The sequence below is a fragment of the Macrotis lagotis genome, chromosome 1 (assembly GCF_037893015.1).
Source record: "Macrotis lagotis isolate mMagLag1 chromosome 1, bilby.v1.9.chrom.fasta, whole genome shotgun sequence".
NCBI classification, from domain to species: domain Eukaryota; kingdom Metazoa; phylum Chordata; class Mammalia; order Peramelemorphia; family Peramelidae; genus Macrotis; species Macrotis lagotis.
The window spans coordinates 6,010,412-6,035,042 of NC_133658.1; the positions used below are offsets into that span (position 1 = coordinate 6,010,412).

Sequence of the window (24,631 nt, forward strand, 5' to 3'; positions counted from 1 at the left end):
GATGAAGACCATTTGAAGGAGCCCAAGGAGGACCAATGAGAATCCAAGGGTGATGTAGAGACTTCTAAATGAATTGACTTACTTAGAGGGAAACTTGTAAGTCTAAGGATGGGGAGGTCTTCGATACACTCAAGTTAGAGTTGACTGGCAGATCAGAGAGGGATCCCAAGCAACTGCTTTGCACTGTAAGAGATGACTGTCACCCAGAAGAGGACTGACCAAAACCTAACCCTTTTACCAGTACATAGTATCAGAAGTGGTTTGGACAGTACAGAGTTAAGGTGAATTTGTAAAATACCAAATCAGCTATCAAATAATCTTCATGAGTCGATGAAAGCTATTCAGCCTCCTAACAAATGATAACAGTAGTTATAAGTTAAACTATAAGCTTTATAACTTTTTAAAATTATAAATTATATAACTTTTATGACTTTAAGTTATAACTTTTAAGTCTTATATTTTTTAAATTTGTCAACTTTTCTGTTGTCTTAACTTTTTAAAGTTATAAGTCTTATACTATTTTAAGTTTATAACTTTTTAAGTTATAACTCATAACTTTTTTCTAATTTTATTTATTTATGGTAATGGGGTTAAATGACTTCTTCAAGGTCACACAGCTAGGTAATTATTAAGTGTCTGAGGCCGGATTTGAACTCAGGTATTCCTGATTCCAGGGCCGGTGCTCTATCCACTGTGGCACCTAGCTGTCCCTCATAACTTTTTAAAGTTAAAAATTTCGTAACTTTTGTCATTGGATAAAAACAAGTTCATAAGACTGTAAGAAAATTTAAAAAGCTATAACTTTTAAAATTCATATAAATTATAACTTAATTTGCATACTTTCTTAATGTATACTTTCAAGTATCCAAAAATACCTTATTCATATTGCATTAGATACTTTTGAAAGCCCCTCTTTAAGGCAACCTTAATGATGAACCTAAATCTTAATTTCCAGTAGTCTGTCCCTCAGATACTGGAATTTAGATTCAAGAGAAATTTCTGAATAAAGCAATTCTAGCCCTCTCACATGACAATCTTGGCTCTCTCAGGAAAGGACTCAGATTGCATGCCAGGACAGAGGGGTACCTTGTGAAAAAGGAAGGGGGCACAGTGCTTCCATTCCTTCGGGTTGGTCCAAATTCCATTGCTATTACATAGAAATCAAATAAGATCCAGTCCCTGTCCACAAAGACTTTCCTTAGGGAAGGAAAGTGCTCTAAAAAACATCTTTCTACTTTCTTTCAGTTAGTGAAAATGACTGTGCTTTTTAGAGTTATAGAAATTAGTGTTATGGGGAGAAGATGCTTTGCCTATTACTTGAATTAATAATATTTTACCTCCCACAGTGAAATCTCAAAGACTGTGCTTTTTTACCATTCAATTAGTTGTCCCCAAGTGGAACATCCTCATTGATTATTTTTCCCATCTCTGGTGATGATACAGATAATGGATGTTTAGAGAAGGAAATTGGCTGCCTCTCTCGGTGCCCTCTTTTCTATGTCACAACAGAGCAACTGCACCACTAAGTCCTTCCTATAAATACCAAAGATGACAAAGAATACCGTAGAGCTCTGCATTTCCTGTCAATGCCGACTTCACCATGGTTTAATTACCACTGCGTAGGCTCCGCAGCTGAGAGCTGGTTCTGGAATGGGAGCAGACACCTCACCTATTGCTAGAATGGTGAACCATGCTAGAACTGAGCAGCCAGGGAACCATCCAGGTATGAAGACAGTTAATGTGGCTCTCTTGGAGGACAAGTTAGAACAGATTAGAAGTCTCGGCCTTGGCCTTAAGCTGATTGGCAGATCAGAGAGGGGACCCTGGACAAACCCCAGTTCTTCTCTGATCCATGCTTTTCTCTTCTCTCAAATGAGAAATTTGAACTAAACAATTTCTAAGTTTCCTTCCAGGGTTAAAATTCTTTCCTCTGTGTTCTAAGATCTCTGCCAGCTTTGTGACTTTCTATTTTCTAAATTGTAAGAGTCCTCCTAAGACCAGGATAGTTAGGTGGCACTGCAATGGAATCAGGAAGACTCATCTGACTTCAAATCTGGCCTCAGACTGATTAACCAAGGGACCTTGGGACAAATCACTTTACCCTGTTTACCTCAGTTTTCTCAGCTGTAAAATGAACTTGGTAAAGAAATGGCAAACCACTCCTGGGTCTTTGCCATGAAAATCCCAAATGGAGTACCTAAATGGAGTCAATAAAATGACTGAATAGTGACAAGCCACAGGTCCTCCTAATCCTTTATTTTATAGAGTGAGTTTCTGGTAGCTCTGACATTTTATTGTAAAGACCTTCCCAGCTGCTTAGATCACCACTCTCACCTCTGAGATTCCAAGACTTGAGGGTTTGATTTGGACTCATTTTGTTCTAAAAAAAATCAGAAACCCCCCAATTAGGCTTATAAACCTGCATAATGATACTTCATTCATGACTCATAACCTCCCATGGGTAAATATTTCAAATATTATTATCCTCCCTATTTTACAGGTAAGAAAACAAAGCCTCAGTCTATATACTTTGGCCTGAAGATGATGATGATGCTTGTCCCTTTACTCTTAAAGAAGACTATGACATCAGGGAGGTGATGCCATAACAAGCATGTAAATTGTATTTGAGTGGGGAGGGTGGGGGGCTGGGCTGAGCCACCAGCCTCACTTTCTCCTCCAGAGCCATCTTAGTTCAGTGGCCAGATATGGATCAGGACAACTAGAGATGGCCCAGAATAAGAAACAATCAGGGCTAAGTGACTGACCCAAGGTCACCCAGCTAGTAAGTGTCAAGTATCTGAGATCAGATTTGAACTCAGTTACTCTTGGCTCTAGGTCTGATGCTCTATCCACATAGCTGCCCAAGGAGTCCTTGGCCTAGTTAGAAAATAAGAATCAGGTTTTGAACCCAGAGCTTTCTGATACTACAGTTAGCACTTGGACAGTGAGGCATACTAGAAAAAGATTACTGGTTCTGGGTTCTAGTTCTGCTTTGGATGCTTACTCCCTGTGTGAGCTTTGTCAAATTACTTAGTCTTTCTGCATCTCTATTTTCATTTCTAAAAAATAGGATGATCATACTGGATGACCTCTGAAGTCCCTCCCAGTGCTAATCCTCGGACTGCTCCTATTGATTTTGCTCTTCAGACCAACTAATCCCTGCTTGACTCCATTTTCCAACTTTACTGGCAGCTGAAGGAGTTCAGGACTCCCAGATGCCAGAATTTTTGTGTGCTTCCTTGAGGAAAGGTATCTTCTCTAGGCTCCATTTACCCTGCATATCAAGTCAACCACTCCCTTGGAATCTGCTCCCTCTGCCGCCCCACACCCCCTCCACCATGATCTGAGATTGATTCTGAATGTGCCTATTGTTGCAATGATGAGTCACTGATTTTGCTAATGTCTAACATTATTGTTCTAAGAGACCAGAAGATTGCTTGGATAAAATATTCTGATAAAGGAAGCACTGCATTAAAGTAGTAATAGCCAATAAAAATGCAAAGTGGGAATGGGGCCAAGATGGTGGATTAGAGGCAGCAATCTGGCTAACTCTGCCAGTATTCCCCTCCAAATAATTTTAAAATGATGTCTCAAATCAATTTTTTTGAGCAAAGGAGCCAACAAAATATCCAGGTGAGATATTTTCTACCCTAAGAAAATTTAAGAGGTTGGCAAGAGTAATTTCTGATACTAGGTCTTGTTTTTGCTGTACTTGGGTCAGTTTTTTTACTTAATATATACTTAAGAAATGAAACCTTCGTTACAGAATTTTTTCTAAAATTTATTGTTATTACTTTATTGTCTGTGGTATAGCAAAATATAGCTTCCCTGATCATCTCATTTAATTAGGTCTATTTTTACTTTGTCTTTGATTGGGGATTATGATTGCCAAACCTTATTTTTTTTTGCTTTAGCTGAAGCCTGTTAAATTCTGTTCCTGCCCCCTATTTTTTACTCTCTGTATATATTTCTGTTTCAAATATACTTCTTATAAAAACATTATTGGATTCTGATTTCTATTTCATTCTGCTAGTTACTTTCATTTTATAGGTAAGTTAATTCCATTCACATTTTGTTTCTTCTCTCTTTTTATACTAACCCTCCTCAAGAGTCTTTTTAACTTCTAATCACTAGCTCCTTAATCTACAATCTTTTATGATCAAACATTTTTTCTCTTATTTCCTTCTCTCTTATGTCTCTAATGGTTGTTAGATTTCTATATAAACCAGAATGTCTATACTTCTCTGATCTCTCTCTCTCTCTCTCTCTCTCTCTCTCTCTCTCTCTCTCTCTCTCTCTGACTCTCTCTCTCTCTCTCATATGAATACTGTGAAGATTGTGTCCTTGGTGATAATTATCAGACCAAATCTTAGCCACAAAGGCTGTAATGAGTGCACAATCATATATGAACAAAAAGTCATGCACCAATTCTCCCTCCACTTTATTCTTAGCTTGTAGCCTTTTCAAGTTAAATATTAATTGCCAAGAAGGGAGCTGACCTTGATAGAATTTTCATCCTCATTGAAGGTGTCTGTCTCATCCCATTGCTGAAAACATCATACTAAAAACTTGTACAGTCCTCTAGTGGCACATCCATTGTCCCCTTGTTCTGTCATCACTAATGATTTGTCAAACTTCTATGTTTTCTTCTCCTCACCTCCAGCTGTTGCTGAGAGGGGCTAGGAAAAAGTCACATAGCTGCAGGGATTGGGTCCTCTCTGAATTTCCTACTTAACTTCACATAGACTCCTGCTACTGTACAAGAAACATTTTTTTTTATTCTTCTATCATGTCCTCTTAAATTTCTTGCACTGGTTTTCCAAATCCTTCTCTTCTTGTTTTGAATCTCCCACAAAAGCTAATAATTCAGCAAAGGGCTTTACCTCTACTTAACTTAGAAAGTAGAAATAAATCATCTTGAGTTCCCTCTTTTCTCCTATTCTATTTCTAATTCTCAAAATGCCTTATCCAAAACCCTCTGTTCTCTCTTAATTGGTCTAGTTTCTTTTAAGAAGGTAGCCCTTCTCACCAAGCTCTGTTCATCTTATCTATTTGATGCAAACTCTTCCCATTTCCTTCAAGAACTTACCTCTTCAACCATCCTCCCTCTCTTCAATATTGCCTGTTATCTGCCTTCTAGAAATATGACAATATTTCCTCCATTCTTTAAAGGGAAAAAACTTCACTTGACCCCATTATACCTTGGAATTTTCATCCTATAGATATCTTCCTTTCATGGACATACTAATAGAAGAACCTGTCTACATGGGCTGTCTATTCTCCTATTGGCTTTTTGCTACTTTATAATCTGACTTCTGAATATCCCATTTTATTGAAATTGTTCTCTTCAAGGTGACCCAAAGTTCTTAATAGTGAAATTCTCAGTATCAGCGAAGCAGAGTTAGTTTCCAGTCAGGGGAAAGTTGATGATGAATGGGATCTGACTTTCCTAGGTTGCCTGAGCATCCTTAGGCTCCATCACAGTAGAGACCTTTAAGCAGAAGTGGTAAACAGTTTCATCTGACATATAGATTGAACCAGGATCCCTCTGAAGTATCTTATGATTTTTGAGAAGCTGAAATTCTGGAATTGAAAAGACAGACGAGCAGCCCAGGGAGACTTCAGTGTCCCCCAAACTGGAGAAAATCCTCCACTCCTTTGGGTAAATTCTCTCTGGAGGTTTCACAAATGGTTTTGGATAAGAATCCTGCCAGCTGAGAAATGCTGGCTGGGGTTTTATTTCTTCCAGTTGGGTGAAGGTAAACACTAAAGCAATGGACTGGAATCTTGCTGACTGGTCATTTTCATTCTCTGAGCTGCATGTTTCAGCATCTTTCTGAATTGACTTACAAAAAGCTAATTGGCACCATTTAGGGCAGTGGTGGGTGTATTTGCATGTATTTTCTAGAGATCCTTAAAATAAATTAGAAGTAAAAGTATAAGAGGATTACTTTCCTTTGGTTTGCCCAATTATTATAAAGCGGTGTGATAGCCCAAGCTAATAGCTATTCACAATGAAGAGATGAGAATTTTCATTTCAGATGCTTCTAAAGTCAGTGTTAAATTCCATATGGAAATTACATGAGATGTTAAGAGTTAGGGATTTCAGGTTATTAAGAGGGAATATAGTGGAGTAGACAGAAAACTCCTTGGAGCAAGAAAGCTCTGGGTTCAAGTCCTGTCTCTGACACATACTATGTAAATTTGTGTAAGATGTATAACATCGTGTTTTAGGTAACTTCCTAAGATGAACCAACTTGCAATATAAAGTATGTGTAAAGCAAAGTAAAAGGAATTTCTTCATCTGGGAGTCCATTAATGAAATCACAGGTCCAGGCTTGGTTCTTTAGGTAACAAAGACAAGCAATTAGTGCCTCTTCCTTTTCTTCTTTCCACCAAATCCTTGATCCAAGGGCATAACATCTTATATATGCATGTGACTTAGACATATGCATGTGACTTGGATATTAGGCAAAATTTTCTTTTTTAACCCCAAAGGTAGAAAATTTGGGGCCAGCCATTTTTATTTATTTTTCTCTTTTGGAAGGTCATGTCAAGTTGTAAAGTCTTCATATACAAGCTTGGTGAGAAGAGAGAGATTTCAAATGGATTTTAAACACCACCTCTTCCCTTTACCTCATTTTATGTGTTGTATCAATCAATCCATCACTCCGACTTAAAATAACAACCTTAATCAGGGGAGAATATCACCATTGAATCAAAGCATTAAAATAGATGTGAATATCCGTAATCACTTTGGAAGAAAAACACTGGAGAAATGAGAGAGAGGTGGAACCAAGTTGGTCCTGTGACCCACAGTTCCTCCAAACATATCCATAAAATGCATGAGGAAATCCAATCACAGTGAATCTTTTGTCCATCTCAGATGCTCAAAAGGCAGCAGTCAAAGACTTGCAAAAACTGGGAACAGAGTCCGAGCAGAAGCATGAGAACAGAGCTTTCCAGAAATCAGATAGAAATTGCAAGCCAACACAAAAAGTAGTAAAACAAAATTAAAAAGTATCCAATATATGGATATATTGGGATACCCCAAGACTGATAATGGTGCTTTGCCATTTGCCAATGGGTTCAGATGCCATACCCTATCCTGGGTGAAGTAAGAAGGACAAGGTGTTGATGGTGTTTCCAAGGTAGGAAGACCCCAGGAGGTATATCCAAAAAACAGAGGAAGTTCAGATGCCAGGATCTGTGGTTATGTCTCAGACACCAGGCAAAGAGCAGGATCTTGGTTCCAACAACTAGTCCAATCTGCAGAGGAATAACCAAGGTAGGAATAAGTACCAAAAAAAGCAGTCTACAATTCTGTCACTTTGAACCAATAGGACTTGTCAGGGGGCTGAGAGGGATGAGGTCCTGTACAACCCTATGTTTACATAGAGTAAAGCTCAGAAGGGAAGGGTTGTAGACATTACCCTGGATTAGACTTCTTTGGGGGCACAGAAAGCTAGAAAGTATCCAGTCTACCTGAGATCCTAGAATAACACATTCCCTACTTCCAAGAAAGCTGCAATAAGACCCACTCATACCTTCCTTCCAGAAGTGTTGTAGAGTCTAGTCTTAATATCAACTCTAAAGTTCAGAAGTAAGCTAGAGAAATGGACATAAAAATAAGATGCCCACCACAAAGAGCTATTATTGTGGTCAGGTTGCTCAAGACATAGACCCAGAAGAGGAGATTTATTTCAATATCTATAAGCAAAACCTCAGAGAAAAACACAGAATAGGCATAAATTCATGCATTCAAATAGAATTCCTAGAAGAAAATAAGCAAGAGTTGTTTTTTTTATTTTTAAAGAGAGAGAGAAAACATGCTACATGAATAGAATAAGAGTGCCTAAAAATAAATTTAGATTTGATCCGAGAGCCAAGAAAGAAAACATTTGAAAGTGAATTAATGACTAGGCATAAGAAGTAACCTGTCCGATCTCCTTGAAAATTAGAAAGGACCACATAGAAGCCAATGACATCATGAGACTACAAAAATATTAAGACAAAATTAAAAAGGTGGAAAAATGGAAGAAAATATGAAGTATCTTAAAGGAAAATTAATGACCTGGAAAACAGATATAGGAGTAAAAAAATTAAGAATCATTGACTATCTGAACACTGTGGCCAAACTCCCAAGCCTCCACATTCTCTTTTTTTTTTTTTTTGTGCAAGACAGTGGGGTTAATTGGCTTGCCCAAGGTCACACAGCTGGGTAATTATTAAGTGCCTGATGTTGGATTTGAACCCAGGGCTGCCTGACTCCAGGGCTGGTGTTCCATCCACTGCACCATCCATATTCTCTTTCAAAGAAATCTTTAAAGAAAATTATCCAGATCTCTGAGAACCAAAGGACAAAATGGAGATAAAATTTACTAATCATGTCCTAAAAGAAACTTCAAAAGTGAAATGTTTCTGGATCATCATAACCAAAATCCAGAACTTCCAGTCAAAGAAATAATATTGCAAGCAGTCAGAAAAAAAGAACAGAAGAATGGAAAATGAAAGCTAGACCGACAGACAGAGACAGAGAGAGAGATAGAGAAATAGAAAGACAGAGACAGAGACAAACTGACAAAAACAGAGAGAAAGAGTTAGGTACAAAAATCTATTTCAATCAATAGAAAAATAGCAGGGAAAAGGAAAAGAGGAAGAGGGAATTGGAGGGAAGGTCAATTAATGGGGCTTGGAAGATGAGTCCAAAGCATATCAAACTCTAGGGCACTACAGAGATATGTCCAGCTCTTTTTGAGGTGGTGAAGGTTAGGGATCTAAGGGAATGCCCATAAACTGATTAACGAGTGAAAACGTTGCAACATATACATATATATATATATATATATATATATATATATATATACACACACATATATGTGCATGTATGCATAAATGAAACTGTTATGTTGAACATCTATCGATGTAATAACCACCTGGGATTCCGGAGGATTCATGAAACATGCTCTCTGCCTTACATTTTAGAGTGAGACAAATATATTTTCTAGGAATGGTTGTTTTCTGAATGACCAATGTAGAAAGTTGTTTGGAATGATTCTGCACATTTGTAATTCATTTTGTTCTCCTTATATTCTCATTTGGGAGTGGAGAGCAGAGGAAGTATGAGAAAGAAAGCAGATCCTAACTGATTAAAAGCCATTGTTTCCAAGCATTCCCTTAATCCTTGGGGGCATCCTTTCACCAATTTCTCTCACACTCTGGAGTGAATGGGCTCAGACTTAACTCTAGAATTTGATATGCCAAGTCTACTTCCCAAATAGTATGGCCAATGGATGGACTCTGCATCTCTCTTACTACTGAAATTGGTTGAGTTAGTGGTTTATGACTACCCTTCATCCTGACTTCTGCGGCAGTTGGGTAGGTGACACAGCATACATAGCACCAGACCCAAATTCAAATCCAGCTTGAAATACTAGGTGACCCAAGGTGAATCACTTAAACATATTTGCCTTAGTTTTCTCATCTGTAAAAAAAAAATGAGCTGGAGAAGGTCATGGCAGACCACTCTAGCATCCTTACCAAGAAAGGCTCAAATGGGATCACAAAGAATAGGCATATCTGAAACAACTGAACAATGAGAAGATAGGCTAAGGAAACTTGGCCATTCTCTAAGGGTCATCTATAAACTATCAAGCAAGTTAAGAAGAGATTTAAATCAAGAAATAAGAGCATGTAGCATTTCAGCACATATCTGAGGGAAGCCACCTAAGTATAGAGAGAAAAGAAAGGGTTTAACTTTGACTGACTTGGTCTCTTTCCTCTCTTTCCTGATCAAAGGAGGATTTTTCAACTTTCAAGAGTGTGGAGAATGTTGGACCTTCTATCTTCCCATTAACTTCTTAAATAAGGTCTCTAGATTAGCTGAGAACAGAGACTACCCAGGGAGCCAAGAATAGATACATAGAGATTCTGTAGGCTTAACAGGAGTTTCTTGAGCACCCTACAAATAGGAGAAAATGATTTCTAAGAGTCAGAAACCAGGAGTTATACCTTTTTCCCATCTCCACCCCTGGCCAAGTTTGAGCTCCTCTGGGCTCTGTATGTATTTATGTGAGAGTGTGTCAAAAGAATTTAGGGATTTTTTTTGTACCAACTATGATTGTATTGATGATGATGATGATGATGATGATGATGTTTGTTCTTCATTCTCAAAGAAGACCATGACATTGGGGAAGTGATGCCCATGACAAGCACATAAATTGAATTTGTATGTGAGAGAGCTGTGCTAAGTTACCAGCATCTCTTTCTCCTCCAGACCATCTAGGTCTAGGAGCCAGGTATGAATCAGGATGACTGGAGATAGTCCTGGATGCAAGGCAATCAGGATTAAGTGACCTGCCCCAGGTCATACAGCTAGTAAGTGACAAGTGTCTGAGACTGGAGTCGAACTCCCATCCTCCTGACTCCAAGGCCAGTGATCTATCCACTGTATCACCTAGCTGACCCTGTAAATTAGCAAATTAGTAAATATTCTTTTCTAAAATTCATACAATCCTCCCCCCCACCACATACACACATACATACACACAACTATTTAAGGCTGGCAATAAATTCATTGTCCCTTTTGGTCCCAAGAGACAATTGTCATAGATGAAAATGTTATCATTGTGATAACAAAAGATAATTCTTAATTTAGAAAAATAATTAGGGTTTTACAAAAGATGGATAATAGCTTGGAAAGTTTTTACATAAACAAAATAAATGCAAGTAAGAAAGGAAATGGTCTCTGGGGCAGGATCTAATTGCATTAAATGTCTCTTATTAACTGATAAAGATCTGATATTCAAGATATTTAGAATTCATAGAAATGTATAAGAATAAAGGCCATTCAGGAGCAGCTGGGTGGCACAGTGGATAGAGCATGGCACTAGAGTCAGGAGGACCTGAGTTCAGATCTGACCTCAGATACCTAATAATTACCTAGCTGGATGACTTTGGGCAAGTCACTAAACCCCATTGCCTTGCAAAAACCAGAAAAAAAGGTTAAAGACCATTCTCTAATGCATTAGCAGTCTAATGATGTGGCAAATAGTTCTTAAAAGAATTTCTCACTATTAATGACCATGTAGTGAAATATACCAATTGTTTAAGTTTCAAAATAGTTGATGAAGCATTGACAATGGAGCCAAGAAGACCTGGGTTTAACTGAATCTTCAGAAACTAGCTCTCTGTGTGACCCAGGGAAGTCACTTATCTCTTTGTGCATCCCTGTCTTCATCTGTATAAAACAACAGTGGGTGGCCAATTCTTTTTCTCCTTCCTGCCTTCCAGAAGTGTCCAAGTTGAATTTCTCTTGGTCTTCTCTACCTCCCTTAAACCAATCCTATTTCTTCCCTATTCCCTTTCCTTTGTCAAATCAGAGGTTTGAGACTTAACCTCACCTTGTTACAATACTGCTAGACCACTTCTTTATCTAGGAGACACCTCCATTTATACATTATCCCTTTCTCTGTTACTTTGTGGAATTTCTATTGGGTGAAAAGTTATTAGTGCAATTGCAATAGCTCAGAGGCCCCAGTTAGGAAAATTTCTGATGTTCAGTTCAAAGTTGGCCTCTTTTGTCCAAGCTGTGTGTTATCTCTAGCTAACCCCTGGCTTCTGTATGTTTGAGGCAAAATAAGGATACAAGAAAGATTTAGGTAGAAAAGAGACAGAGTATCCAATGGTTTTTCTGAGGGAGTGAAAGCTGGGCAATGAGAAGATCTTTGCTGAGAATTTTCAGTTTACTTGTTGCCAACATTTTTTCATCTTTGCTTACTAAACTTCAGGCAGGAATGGGGATACTATCTCCATTTGTTACTGTCACTCATCTCTTACAATCTTCAGTCATTATCGGTGTGTCTCTTGCAACCTGGGTGTCCCTTTAAGAACTCCTACACATAAGTCAAATCTGCTTTCCCATTCAAAGAACACCATAGTTCTAAACTGCTCTGAAGCTTGAGAATGTATGATTATCCCCCAGAACAAATTTCTGTATTTCAGTCAGTTCTCAAAACCCTCATCCATGTACAATGAAGATGTTTGACTCAATGGTATCTAAGGTCTAAATCTGGTTTCCTATGAAAGTCACTGGTTGGGGCAGTTAGGTGGAGCAATGAATAGAGCACCAGTCCTGGAGTCAGGAGGACCTCAGTTCAAATCTGACCTCAGACTTTCAATAATTGCCTATGTGACCTTGGGCAAGTCACTTAATCACATTGCCTTAAACAAATTTAAAAAAAAAAAGAAAATCACCAGTTGATTGATTCTTGTCCATTTTTGTGAAAGACCAAAATTATATCTCTATGTTAGAGACAAGTGTGTCCAACTTTGACTGATCAGACCAATATGAGCTTGGAATGCTCTATCACAGGTTGGGCTCAAATAGTCCATGGGAATATCTAGGGTGGGTAGTCTAAATTTACACATCCCACATTTTCTTTGAGTTATTTCAATTCTGCCTTGCTCATAGGCACAGTACCCTCTCTGATGAGGCTACACCATACTGGGTGGTCTTGTGCCAGTATCGTCTATGCTAAAGAATCAATTCGAAAATTCTTAAGAAAAGCTTGCAGAGTGTCCCTGTGTTGTTTTTCTGACCTCTTGTGCACACTTTTCCTGTGTGAGAAGTCTATTGGGTAAGCATACGTCTGGCATTTGAACAACATGGGCAGTCCATCATAGTTGCACTTTCTACAATACTGTTTGAATGTTTGGCATTTTAGTTCAAGAAAGGACCTCATTGTCTGGTATCTACTCCTGCCAGGTGATCTTCAGAATGTTTCTAAAACAATTCAAATAGAAGTGATTCTATTCCTTGCATGATTCGGGAAGACTGCCCAGGTTTCACAGGCATACGATAATGAGATCAGCACAACAACTCTGTAGACCCTCAGTCTGGTGGTCAGTCTAATACCTCTTCTCATTTTCCTTCAGAGCCTCCAAAATACTGAGCTAGCTCTGGCAATGTGTGTGTCGGTCTCATTATAACTCCTTGGAAATTACACACTACCAAGGTAAATAAAATTGTCCACAGTTTAAAACAGTTCACAAAATGTCTCCATTTGCTAGACCCAATGGTTCCATAGATGGATGGTGTGGTACTATCTGATGGAGCAACTGTGGGTTTTTTTGGCGTTCATTGCTGGGCCAAACTGAGCACAAGCTGCAGAGAATTGATACATACTTTGTTGTGTCAGCGTCCTCAGTTTCCAAGGTTGTATGGAGGGCACAGTCAACTGCAAACAGAAGATCCTGCACCAACCCTCCCTCCACTTTGGTCTTGGCTTGTTGCCTTTTCAAGCTGAAGAATTTACCATCAGCTGACTTGCCTCCACGTTCATCCTCAGTGAAAGCATCTGGTTGAAAACAAAAGCATGGTTGAAAACAAGCATGGGAGCAAGGACACATTTGGTTTCACTCCATTAGTGACCAGGAAATCTCCAGAAAATCATCCACTGTTCAGAACCCAGGTAAGCATGCTGCCATGAGATGGATTTATAATACTTATGAACTTCTTGAAGCAATCAAATTTTGACATAATTTTCCATAGGTCCACAATTGACAGTATCAAAGGCCTTGGTCATATCTACAAATATTATATAAAGACCTCTCTTTGACTCCTGACATTTTGTCATTTTATCATAAAACCACAGCCTAATCATGGGCTATGATTATTTCTCTATTTAAGCCTATGTTTCTATAAATGGAACTAGATGACTCAATAGATAGAGTGTGGATAAAACCAGAAGGACTCATCTTTCTGAGTTCAAATCTGACCTTAGAAATATACTGTTATCTACTCCTGCCAGGTAATCTTCAGAATGTTTCTAAAACAATTCAAATAGCTGTGTAAGTCACTTAGTGCTCTGGGCAAGTCACTTTATCCTATTTGCCTTACTTTCCTCAGCTATAAAGTGAGCTGGAGAAGGGAATGGAAAACTACTCCAGTATCTCTACAAAGTGAATCCCAAATGGGGTCATGAAGACCTGAACATGACCAAAAAATGACTAAACAACAAATATTTTATGAAGAAGCTGATATAATTAAGGTATTCATATAATTCCTGTGTATGTATATTGATTTCCTAGTAGGTAGACTCAAATACTTTATATATTCTTTAGGTATTTTAACCAAAATTTTGCTTTCTATATCATCTTCCTGGGTTTTGTTTCTAATAATGAAATCCTTGTGATTTTATGAATTTGTTTTATATTCTTCAATTATTGAAAGCAGTATTTCTATTAATTTTTTCTTTTCCTTTTTGGCTTCTCTAGAAAGATCATTATGTCATCTACAAAAAAAATATTAACTCTTTCTTCCTTTAGCACCAAATTTGAGAACAATGAAAAGCCTGGAGTGATTGCCCTAGCAGTGACTGGGATCTTTCCCTTCACCATCACCCAAAAGGAGGGCCTGGCGGGAAGATTAGCTAGGAAGTGGTGAGGAATGAGGGGGACAAAGAGAAAAGTTGACAGTAGAAAGACAACCAAAATGATGAAGTTTGTCTGTTTGATGAGAAAATGTCCAAGGAGAAATGAAACAGGGGTAATTTACAGTCTTCTAAAAACAGGTTTATGTCCCAGCAAAGCTTAAATATTAACCTCCGAGCTGACTGCGGTAGTAATCATAAATTAAGATACTAAATCCTATTTAAATTGCCTTGTGAATGCATGCTGTGGTCCTCTTCTGCTTCTCCCTGTTTTCTGTGTAGAGTAAATGACATGGTCCCATACCTAAGTTATATTTTAAATTGGTTACATCTTTTTCTTCACCATTTTTGGGGAAAATCCAGGTTAGAGACAAAAATTGCCCCTTTCTCCAGAGTACCTGAAGGGGATGATGAGTTCATAAGTGGAAGAATTAGGGAGCTAACTTCCTTATTGAAGAATCCCCCAAAAGAATTGGGGAACCAACATCCTCAAAAAGAATCTAGACAAACCACAATGGTTAAATAAAGGCCAAGGAGTGGAACCCATCACCAGCTCTGAGACAGATGCAAATCAGTAGGTTACACCAGAAAGTCAGAGTTCCCTTTGGAGGATCCCCTGAATAGTGTTTCTTTGCCTAGGGGAAATGGATTCTGAGGCAATCCATGAGGTGATTTAAAAAAGTGTTCTAAAGTATTTAGAGTCCTAGAGGCTTCCCAAACCTCATTTTCCTCATCTTGAAATAGGAATGTTATCCTTAGCACTAGTTAGTGCTACAATCATAGGATTCTAGTGAATAAAGCGTGTTGTGTATTTGACTTATTTATATTTGGATTTTTTTTTTTTAGGATTTTGTAAGACAATGGGGTTAAGTGACTTTCCCAAGACCACACAGCTAGGTAATTATTGTGTCCCAGGTTGGATTTGAACTCAGGTCCTGCTGACTCCAGGGCCAGTGCTCTATCCACTGCACCACCTAGCCACCCCTACATTTGGATTTTTATTGGTTGCAGGGAAGCCTGGAATTAAGAAACCTATATCTTCCAATCCTTCCTGGTTAGGGTAAGAAGGCAAAAGTTTGGTACAGTGAAAATATCTCTTTAGGAATTATTTTGGATAAGGTTCTGATACTGGAGTTATACAAGGACAACACAAATACTTAAGACCAATAACAACTCCCAGATTAATTACTAGTCAAAGGGTATGAATAGTATGTAAAGAATTGTAAACTCTATAAAAGATGGGTTCAAAATATGACAACTAAGAGAAACCTCATTTAATATGATTCTAGAGTTCCTATTCATACTCAGTAATTTGGTAAAGATGACCAAAGACTAGACTCCTCCATGTTGGCGGGTCTGTAGCAAGCTAGGCACACTGATACCTTGTGATGGATCTACGAGTTCCAACCATTCTGAAAAATAATGTGGAAGGATACTAAGGACATGATGAAAATGGCCATACTTAGATTTAGAAATTCCAAAGGGAAATAAGGAAAGAAACTATTATATCACTCTTACTAAATGTGCCAGACATTTCTGAATATTATTTCATTTGGTCCTTAGGGTAACCCTGCAAGGAAGGTGCTCTTACTATCTTCATTTTACATTTGAGGAAATTGATACAAACAGTGGTTAAGTCCAAGATCACACAGATAGTCAGTCACTGATGACAGGTTTGATTTCAGGTCTATCTCACTCCAGACCCAGCATTCTATTCCCTGAACCACCTGGCTATCTCACCAATAAATGCAAACCCCTAGAAAGTCAATGGCATGGGGCAGCTAGGTGGCGCAGTGGATAAAGCACCGGCCCAGGAGTCAGGAGGACCTGGGTTCAAATCCGGTCTCAGACACTTCATAATTACCTAGCTGTGTGGCCTTGGGCAAGCCACTTAACCCCATTGCCTTGCAAAAAAAAAAAAAAAAAACCTAAAGAAAAAGTCAATGGCAACCAAGAAAGTCCCAGCTATACAAAAAGGGTTAAAGTGGCTTTTGCTATAGTAAGAAAGAACTGGAGATAAAACAAAGGCCCATCATTAGGATAATGGTTACTTTTCCTATTAAGTGATCCCTGTAGGTCTTATATTGACACTGAAACCCACAAATTAACATTATGTATGTGGTATCATATGTTTAATTTTAATTTTCCATTTCAGTCTGGTTCCAGAGATTTGTAGCCTTTTGACCCCTCTGGAAATCAATCAATTACAAAGTATGAAGCAATGAAGTGTTACAGTACTTTAAGAAATAATATTTAAGAGCTTATGAACTTTTTTTTTAGGTTTTTGCAAGGCAATGGAGTTAAGTGGCTTGCCCAAGGCCGCACAGCTAGGTAATTATGAAATGTCTGAGACCGGCTTTGAACCCAGGTCCTCCTGACTCCAGGGCCGGTGCTCTATCCACTGCACCACCTAGCTACCCCAGCTTATGAACTTATTCAAAGTAAGGTGGGCAGAACCCAGACCATAATATGCATAATGACTCCCATGATGAAAAAAATTAAAAGAAGAGATAAGGAGAAGGTTCTTGCCTTCTGCAGTGTGATGATGTTTGTTCTTCATTCTTGGAGAAGACCAGGTCATCAGGGAAGTGATGCTATGACGGGCACAAGAATTGGATTTGAGTGTGAGGGTGCTGTACCAAGTCACCAAGGTCACTTATTCCTTTAGAGCCAACTGAGTCCAGTGGCCAGATATGAATTAGAATTAGTGGAGATAACCCTCTATGAAAGACAATCAGAATTAAATGACTCGCCCAAGCACACAGCTAGTAAGTGTGGGAAGGCCTCCTGACTTCAAGAACTCTACCCACTGTGCCATCTAGATGTGCCCACTTCTGCATTATAGAGGTAGGATAGAATTCTGAATACAAAGGTAGACTTCATGGATGTGAGTTTAGCTTTACTGAATGTTTCCCCCTCCCAGAACCCATTATCTGGTTATCAGGATGCCTCTGGGAAAAGAGGAGGAAGAAGGGATATTGAGAAATATTGGTGATATGAAAACTAAAGCTAAACATAATAATTGAATTGTTCTTCTCTCTATAAAGTAACTTCTCATCATCCTTCCTGAGAGGAGTTAACTCAATTGGGTTCTTAGATGCTTGGCCATCAGAGCACAGTTCTTTCTGGACCAACCAAACTGGAAAATGTGGACCTGCTGGTGAATTCTCTCTGAATTCCAAGACCAGTCTCATTATGGGTAGAGAACTTTTCAGCAGAGGGGACCAAGGGATGAATTATTTTATTCAGCATAATTTCATGAAATCAACTTTTTAATGATTGGACCTATAGACATAAGTTACTTTCTCCCAAACTGAGAAAACCATGGCCATCATCAGGAGCAATTGAATCATCATTTTTTTTTTTTGCTGCCTCCAATCTGGTTCCAGTTTCCCAATGCCAACCACTGGAGGTGACATTATACATCACTGAGTCATCTGGAAGGAAACTGAAGCATAGGGAAGGGGATCAGATTTAGAGAATTCTAGAATCCTAAATGTAGAACTGAAAGTGACTCCAAGTTCATCTGACCCTATCCCCTGGGACCCACAGAGTTGAGTAGGCCCTTTCTGGCTTTTGGATCCTATCAAGCAGGTCTTCTTAGAGGAAAAGTGTTTGAAAGCCTCTCTGCCCCTGAAATGGATTGAGGATTATTCAATTCTTTGGAGAGTGATTGTTTTCAGGGCCCCTGAAAGCATTTGTGGTGGTGGCTGAGAAGCCAGGAGGGGGGAGCGGGGCCCTTGGGAGAGGTGGCAAATACTATGGAGAAGATAAAAGATAATTGAACAAGGAGCAAGTTGTAAATGGTGACAAAGTGTGATTTCCATTATAAGCTTATCTGAGTAAACTTTCCCAGAGCCCCAAGAGTTCCAGAGCAGGGTGTGGATTTGGCATAAGCAAAGAAACAGGCTAGGGCAGGAATGTCTGGGGAGCTGCTGAATGGCCCTCAAGTGAGGGGCTTTCATATCTCTGGCTTGGCTCCCTGCCACCCAGGCGGGCGCTGATGTCAGCCACTGTTTAACCGGCCTTCAAAGGGCTGCAGGCTCTGTTGGCTGCCCCGCCTGGACCTGCTCATGGCTGCTGGTCATGTCATTAGGGCCCAGTCAAACTGGATGAAGCATGGCCTCCAATCCTCTGCCAAGGATGGGATGGCTCCCTGCCCTAAGCTCTCCCAAATGGGCACCCTTGATTCATATTGCCCCATGGGGAAAGGAGTGGTCAACTGGAAGCAAAACAAAAATCATGTAAAGGACCTTCAAAGGCAATGAATCTGATCCCCTCATTTTACAGAGGAAGAAACTGAGACCAAGAGGGTCAGTAACTGCTGAGGCAGGATTTTAAACCAGTACTTCCCAATACCAAATCTAGTTTTCTACCCATTATGCCATTTGGTAGTGAGAAGGGATGTCCAATTTGAACCCAACTTATTAGAATCCATGAACCTGGATTTGCAGGAGAAAGACCCAAATCTGCTTCTGCTCTTTACTTCTCATACAAAGGTAAGGACCAGGATCTTCAGTTCTCTGAATCCAACATGTTAAAAGAGAAGGTATCAGTGGTAAAGCTCCCCAAATCCCTTACAGGTTCCAGAATCCCAAGATCCTCTGCCCCGACTGCCAGGAGACTCTCATACCACCCACACCAAGATCACAGGCTTTGCCTAGGGGATTTGGAGCCCCAGGTTTTCACCATCCACTTCACAGAGTAAATATAGAGCTGTTTCAGACAGAAATACTGGGATACCAATGATGAAGAGCTAAAATAGAGGTCACCCCTATCTTTATACAGATGAGGAACGTAAGGCCAAAGGTCATAGGAGTACCAAGTGGCAGAGACAGGTCTTGCAGTTTCAAATTCAGCTCATGGATTCTAAAATGGTGCAGTGGGTAGAGCACTAGACTTGATCAAGAAGACAAGTTCAAATCCAGCCTCAGAAACTTACTAATTGAACAAGACACTTCACCCTGTCTTCCTTAGTTTCCTCATCTGTAAAATGAGTTAAGAGAAGGAAATGGCAAATCAGCCCAGTATCTGCCAAGAAAGACCCAAATGGAGCCACACAACTGAACAACTGAAATGATTGAACAACAAACCATTCTGCGCCTTCTGCTGGTTCAGGTGAGACAGAAGCAGTGATGGACAAATTGCCTGAACCAAAGGGGTAAGGGATCATTTGAACTTGGATCTGTTCCTCCCAGTATGGTTTGAAGAGAAACTTTGAAGGATGGCTGATGTCTTTGTTATTCCCAAGAGGCAGGGTCACCCATGATAGGTCCCTTGGTCTCAGAAGGGTTAGCTCTGGTCCCATTCCAGAGTGTCTACAAATAAACTGTGAATAGAGGCTCAGTCTCAAAGTCAGGGAAACCTGGGCTCCATTCATGTCCTTGGAACCTACAGATTGTGTGACCCCTTGTGATCCCATGTGATCCTGTGTGATCCCTTGTATGACATGTAACCTCTTAATGACTCAGGCAATTCTCCAAAATTATCAGTCTCAAAGCAGGTGCCCACCTGCCTCAGTGGAGTGTTTCCTGACAGAGAGTCTGTGAAATCTCAGATCTAAACCAAAAACCCAACTAACCCTCTTCCTACCTATGTGACCTCCATCAGATCATGCAAATTCTCTGAGGCACACATTCCTTATCTCTGAAAACACATACTAGCCAAGAAGGAAAACAGACCCCTCATCATCCTGGCCATTCAGTGCACCAGAAAAGTTAAGTCCCAAATGATAGTGACTTGTCCAAGGTCACACAATCAGGACAAGTCAGGGATAGGAGGAAAGTTCTGATGACTGCAATGCTTCTCATGGTTCCTTGTTTTATTTTTCAGTGTCCACCTCACTCCCACATTTGCTCCCTTGTGTTGGCACCTCATTTTTTGGATGACTGGCTCCTCATTTCTAATTTGGAAAGAGAAAGAAGGAATAAGAACCACCTGAAGGTCAGCTAGGATAATCAGTTAACAGATTTCACCTCTAAGCCCTGCTTCTTGAGCTGAGCCTGAATGTTAAACTATGACTTCTTGGGGGTAGAAGTAAAGAAAGATGACAGAGCAGGTAGAGGGAACAGCCTAGGCAAAGGCAGGGGAGCAGGAAATGAAATTTTGGAAGCCAGGAGGCCACTTTGGCTAAAATATGGATGTTCATTAGAATATAGATATTCATTTAGTCCAGAAACAAAGAGCATGGTACCATCTCCTTTTTCAGTCTTTATAACTGAAGATGCTCATTTTTAACTTTAAATTCAGAAAAAGATAAATAATTTGAAAGAACTTGCTTTAAGCAGCTACTTCTCATGTGTCCTTTCCTGTCCCTTCTTCCCAAGCATCCTTACTGTGCAGTTAGGTTATAGAGACCCTTTTCTAGGAATGTGTTTCCTCCATGGAAATGTGGGCTCCCTGAAAGTTAAGACTGTCTCTTTGAAGTCTATGGATCCTTGTTGCCCAGAAACATCCTGGGCATGCAGAAGGGCCTTAATAAATGAATGATGATTGATTCCTTAACAAAAAATAAGAGCCATTGCACTTAAAATTATATAGTAGAATAAGTGAGATTTGAACCCTGATCTTCCAAAGCAATATGTTCCCTACTGTCCTAGGGTGTTTGCTTCACTATGCTGTGCCTAATACAGCTCTGGTCATACACAGAGCAGATCCTTGTCAAAGGAAAATTAATTTCTTGAGTGATCATTACTTGATCTTGGTAAATAAAGGTCTTATGATGGGAGCATATTTTGGTGTCTTCTGTTTAACCAGGAGAGTACAGTAACAGGAGCATGAAAGAGCACCAGGAGATCTGGAATCTGTTTCTGATCTGGGTGACACTGGGTAAGATCCTCTGTCTCCTCAAGGACACAGGTTCATCATCTGTAAAATGGAAAGTAGCTCTAATAGTAAATGCTACCACATGAAGTTCAATCTAGCAAGTATTTGTGAAGCCCTATTTATTAGATGCCGGATCCTGTCCTGGCACTTGAGGTGATTCTGGGAAAAGTCAACAGGGCTGGACTTTAAAGGAAACCAGAGATCAGAGGCTGCCTCACACAATAATTTATTCTAAGTTTATTTTCATTAGTTTTGTGATCTGTGGCAACTCAAAAGTCACTTAATGTGAATTAACATGTAAAGTGCTTTGCAAACCCAAAAGTCCTAGATCCATGCTCATTATTGTCATTATTATTAACCTTTCTGGGTTTCAGTGTCTTCCTCTGAGATAAGGAGTTAATGGTCATTGAGGTCCTTTCAGCTCTAGTTATGATTCTATGACTATAATAGATGACCGTGTGTGTGTGGGGGGGGGGTGTATGTGTTCATGTGTACGGAGAGACAGAAAGAAGAGACAAAGCTGAAGAAAGAGAAAGGGGATGAAGGGGAAAGAGACAGAGAGACAGAGAGAGGAAAACAGACAGAGAGAGTCAGAGTCTAAATATATAAGGGGACCAGGAAGGATCCCCCCTAGGCTCCTAGAGCTAGAAGGCATCTCAGATGTCATCCTGTCCAACTCTAATACTTTCAGAGAGAGAGCTTAGGAAAAGGGAGGGAAAGGGACTTTCCCAAAGACCCACACACAGTTATCAGAGCAGCTTATGAATCCAGTTTCTCTGTGGTCCCTCATTCCATACCTCCATGACATGAACCTTGATAGAAGTTAAGGATTCTAGGGGGCAGAGATAATGAGGGGGTGCCTGGCATAGGAGACAGCCAACACAAAGGGGTATAGTTAGGGAATATGTCTGTAGGTTGGTGTGTAGGTGAAGTTGACTAAAAGAGAGGATGCATTAACTGGAGTAAATTGAAATGTTTGCAGAGGTAGGTAGGAGTAAGAGTTTGAAGGACTTTATATGCCAAAGTCAAAGTATTCTTATTATATCCTAGAAACTAAAGGGAATTCAAGAGGATTCTGGGATCACATAAGAACCCGAGGCTGGATTTGAACTCAGGTCCTCCTGACTCCAGGACCAGGGTCACATAAAAATGAGTATATGAAACACCTCTTCATCTTCTTTCTTTGAAATATGGACTTATCTTGTTCTTTGGAAGCAATTCTTTCTCCTTTGGCTTCATTTTTCTCATCAGTAAAATGACTGGTGGGACCAGTCCTTCACAATTCCTAGTCCATGGAGCATAGATTCCTGTTTCTATCTTTAAGTTCCATAGAAATTCATCGTGCTATTATAAGGCTCTGAACAATCTGTTCGATGGGATAATGTAACCAGGAAACATGGCAGTGATGAGAGATGAATCCTTTCTTTCCTGTCAAAGTGGGCCTTTGGAATTGAATAGGGTTTAGTCATTCTTCCTAGGTTGGGGAAAATACAAAACCCACAAAAAGTTTTCCAAAGGGAATTCAGATGATTCCTTAGAGTCCCAGTCCTATTAAGATTTACCTAATGGGCCTCCTTGAACACCTACTATGGACTCAGGGAGAGTTATCTCCTTGGTATGGGCTGGGTGAATCTGTGTTCAAGTTGTGTTCAGAAAAAGCGTTCTTCCCGAGTCAGTTCTCGTATGAGGAGGCCCTTTTATTCTGCAGGACTGTGAACTCCTTCCTGAAGAATGTAACACACCGATCTGATTACGCCACCCATATCTGAATGGTGGAGTATATTTATCTTGCTCGGTAATTACATATGTCAGAGCAAAAGACCAAACATTGGCAAAAGTCGACATTAGCCAGAGGGGTCTGGCAAGCATCACCAACGGAGGAAGGATCACAGGCGCTTGGTTAATAACAGATGATACATTTAAAACCTTTTTTTAATATCAAAATTCTGTTTGTCTCCTTGACTAACATGACTTTTTAAGCTAGAAGAGAATTTTTCAGAGAAAGATTAGATCTTTCTCTTAGAAAATGCTTTCTATGAGACCACAAACATTTCAACACTAAAGTGAGAAAAGGAGTGTGATAACAAGGGAGAAGTGTCAATCTTGAATCACTAAAGACTTGGGTTTGAGTTTCACCTCACCACTTGCTAAGCACTTAGTATTTCTGAGTCTCACTTCCCTCTTCTGTAAAAACTAATAACACTGACATCCAAAATTTGCTAAAATCGATAATTCCTGGGATTTTAACAGTTCTTTGAAGGTAACAAAGTCTTTAAATATTTTTTCCTGGATGAGATTAAAATGATTAAAGGATGTGAGAGTTCACTAAAGGCAACATTTTGACTTTGTCTACTCTCAGTCATTCACATTTCTATCACACTTGAAGGTTTACATCAGACTTTTTTCATGAATTGATCATATCATATCACTGATATGGAAAATGATTCAGCCCTTGCCCCAAAGTATTTGGGATCTGAAGTGGTAGATTCAACTTACAGAAAACTCACTTTAATAAAAAAGAGCATGAGATCTTTGTGAGTGAAGAGGACCAGGCAAAGTTTTCAAAGAAGTCACCTATTGGATGTTAACAGATTGGATGACAGAGCTCTGCAAAGAATTTACTAAGGTCAAATCTAAAAGGGATAAATATAAAGTTATACTTGGGTTCAAAAAACATCAACCTCAAAAATACAAGAGAAAGCAGCAGCTTTAGACATAATAACAGACCAACATTGTCCCAGGAGCCTGGGGATGACTTCTCCCTCTATGGGCTTCAGCACCCCCAAGAGTCTCATAGGTGGCCTGGATTCAGTCTTGGGATAGTCTGATCTCCAGAGAGATGATCGGTCCATTTTTCTTATACTCACGGACTCTTTATTCACTGATTCTAGAGACCCAGAGGCATATCAATGAGAAGATTTAGTTTGACTTATGCCAGCGGTCTCCCTAAAGATACTGACAAGTCACACAATGTAGACAGCTATAGGAGAGTTATTTGTTTCCTTTGTTACAAAAAAGCATAAAATACAAAATGCTCATAAGAACTTACTGATATAGAGTCTGAATTTGCTGTGTTAACCCATGATTCCCTATAATTCCTGTATTTGCTCCTGGAGGTTGATATTTAAAGATAGGAGACACTTACTGGAACTCTACTAGGGATTTCACTTTCATCTGAGCTTTGCATTGTCTGAACAAGTTTCAAGTCCAAATCTTCTGGCAAGCCAAGCCAGGATCAGGGCCCCTCCTCCTACAACTGCTCATCTCCTTCAGTGAAAGGGGTTTTCATTATTTCAGGGGCACCCATACACAATGCATCTAACTCTGTCTGAGGAACTCCTAGTCTCCAAAGGAAGTCTCTCCGGAAAAGTCTA

General features: G+C 39.5%; 1 long non-coding RNA gene across 1 annotated transcript in view; it reads right to left on the minus strand.

Moving 5' to 3' along the window:
- Positions 1 to 3,885: 3,885 nt before the first annotated feature.
- Positions 3,886 to 24,631, minus strand: part of LOC141493686 (uncharacterized) — a 43,078-nt gene continuing 22,332 nt past the window's right edge. Inside the window, exons 2-3 of the long non-coding RNA XR_012470291.1 lie at positions 13,187 to 13,358; positions 3,886 to 7,269 (exon numbers count right to left, since the gene is read on the minus strand). This is a non-coding gene — a long non-coding RNA (uncharacterized LOC141493686). The remainder of the gene's footprint in view (positions 7,270 to 13,186; positions 13,359 to 24,631) is intronic.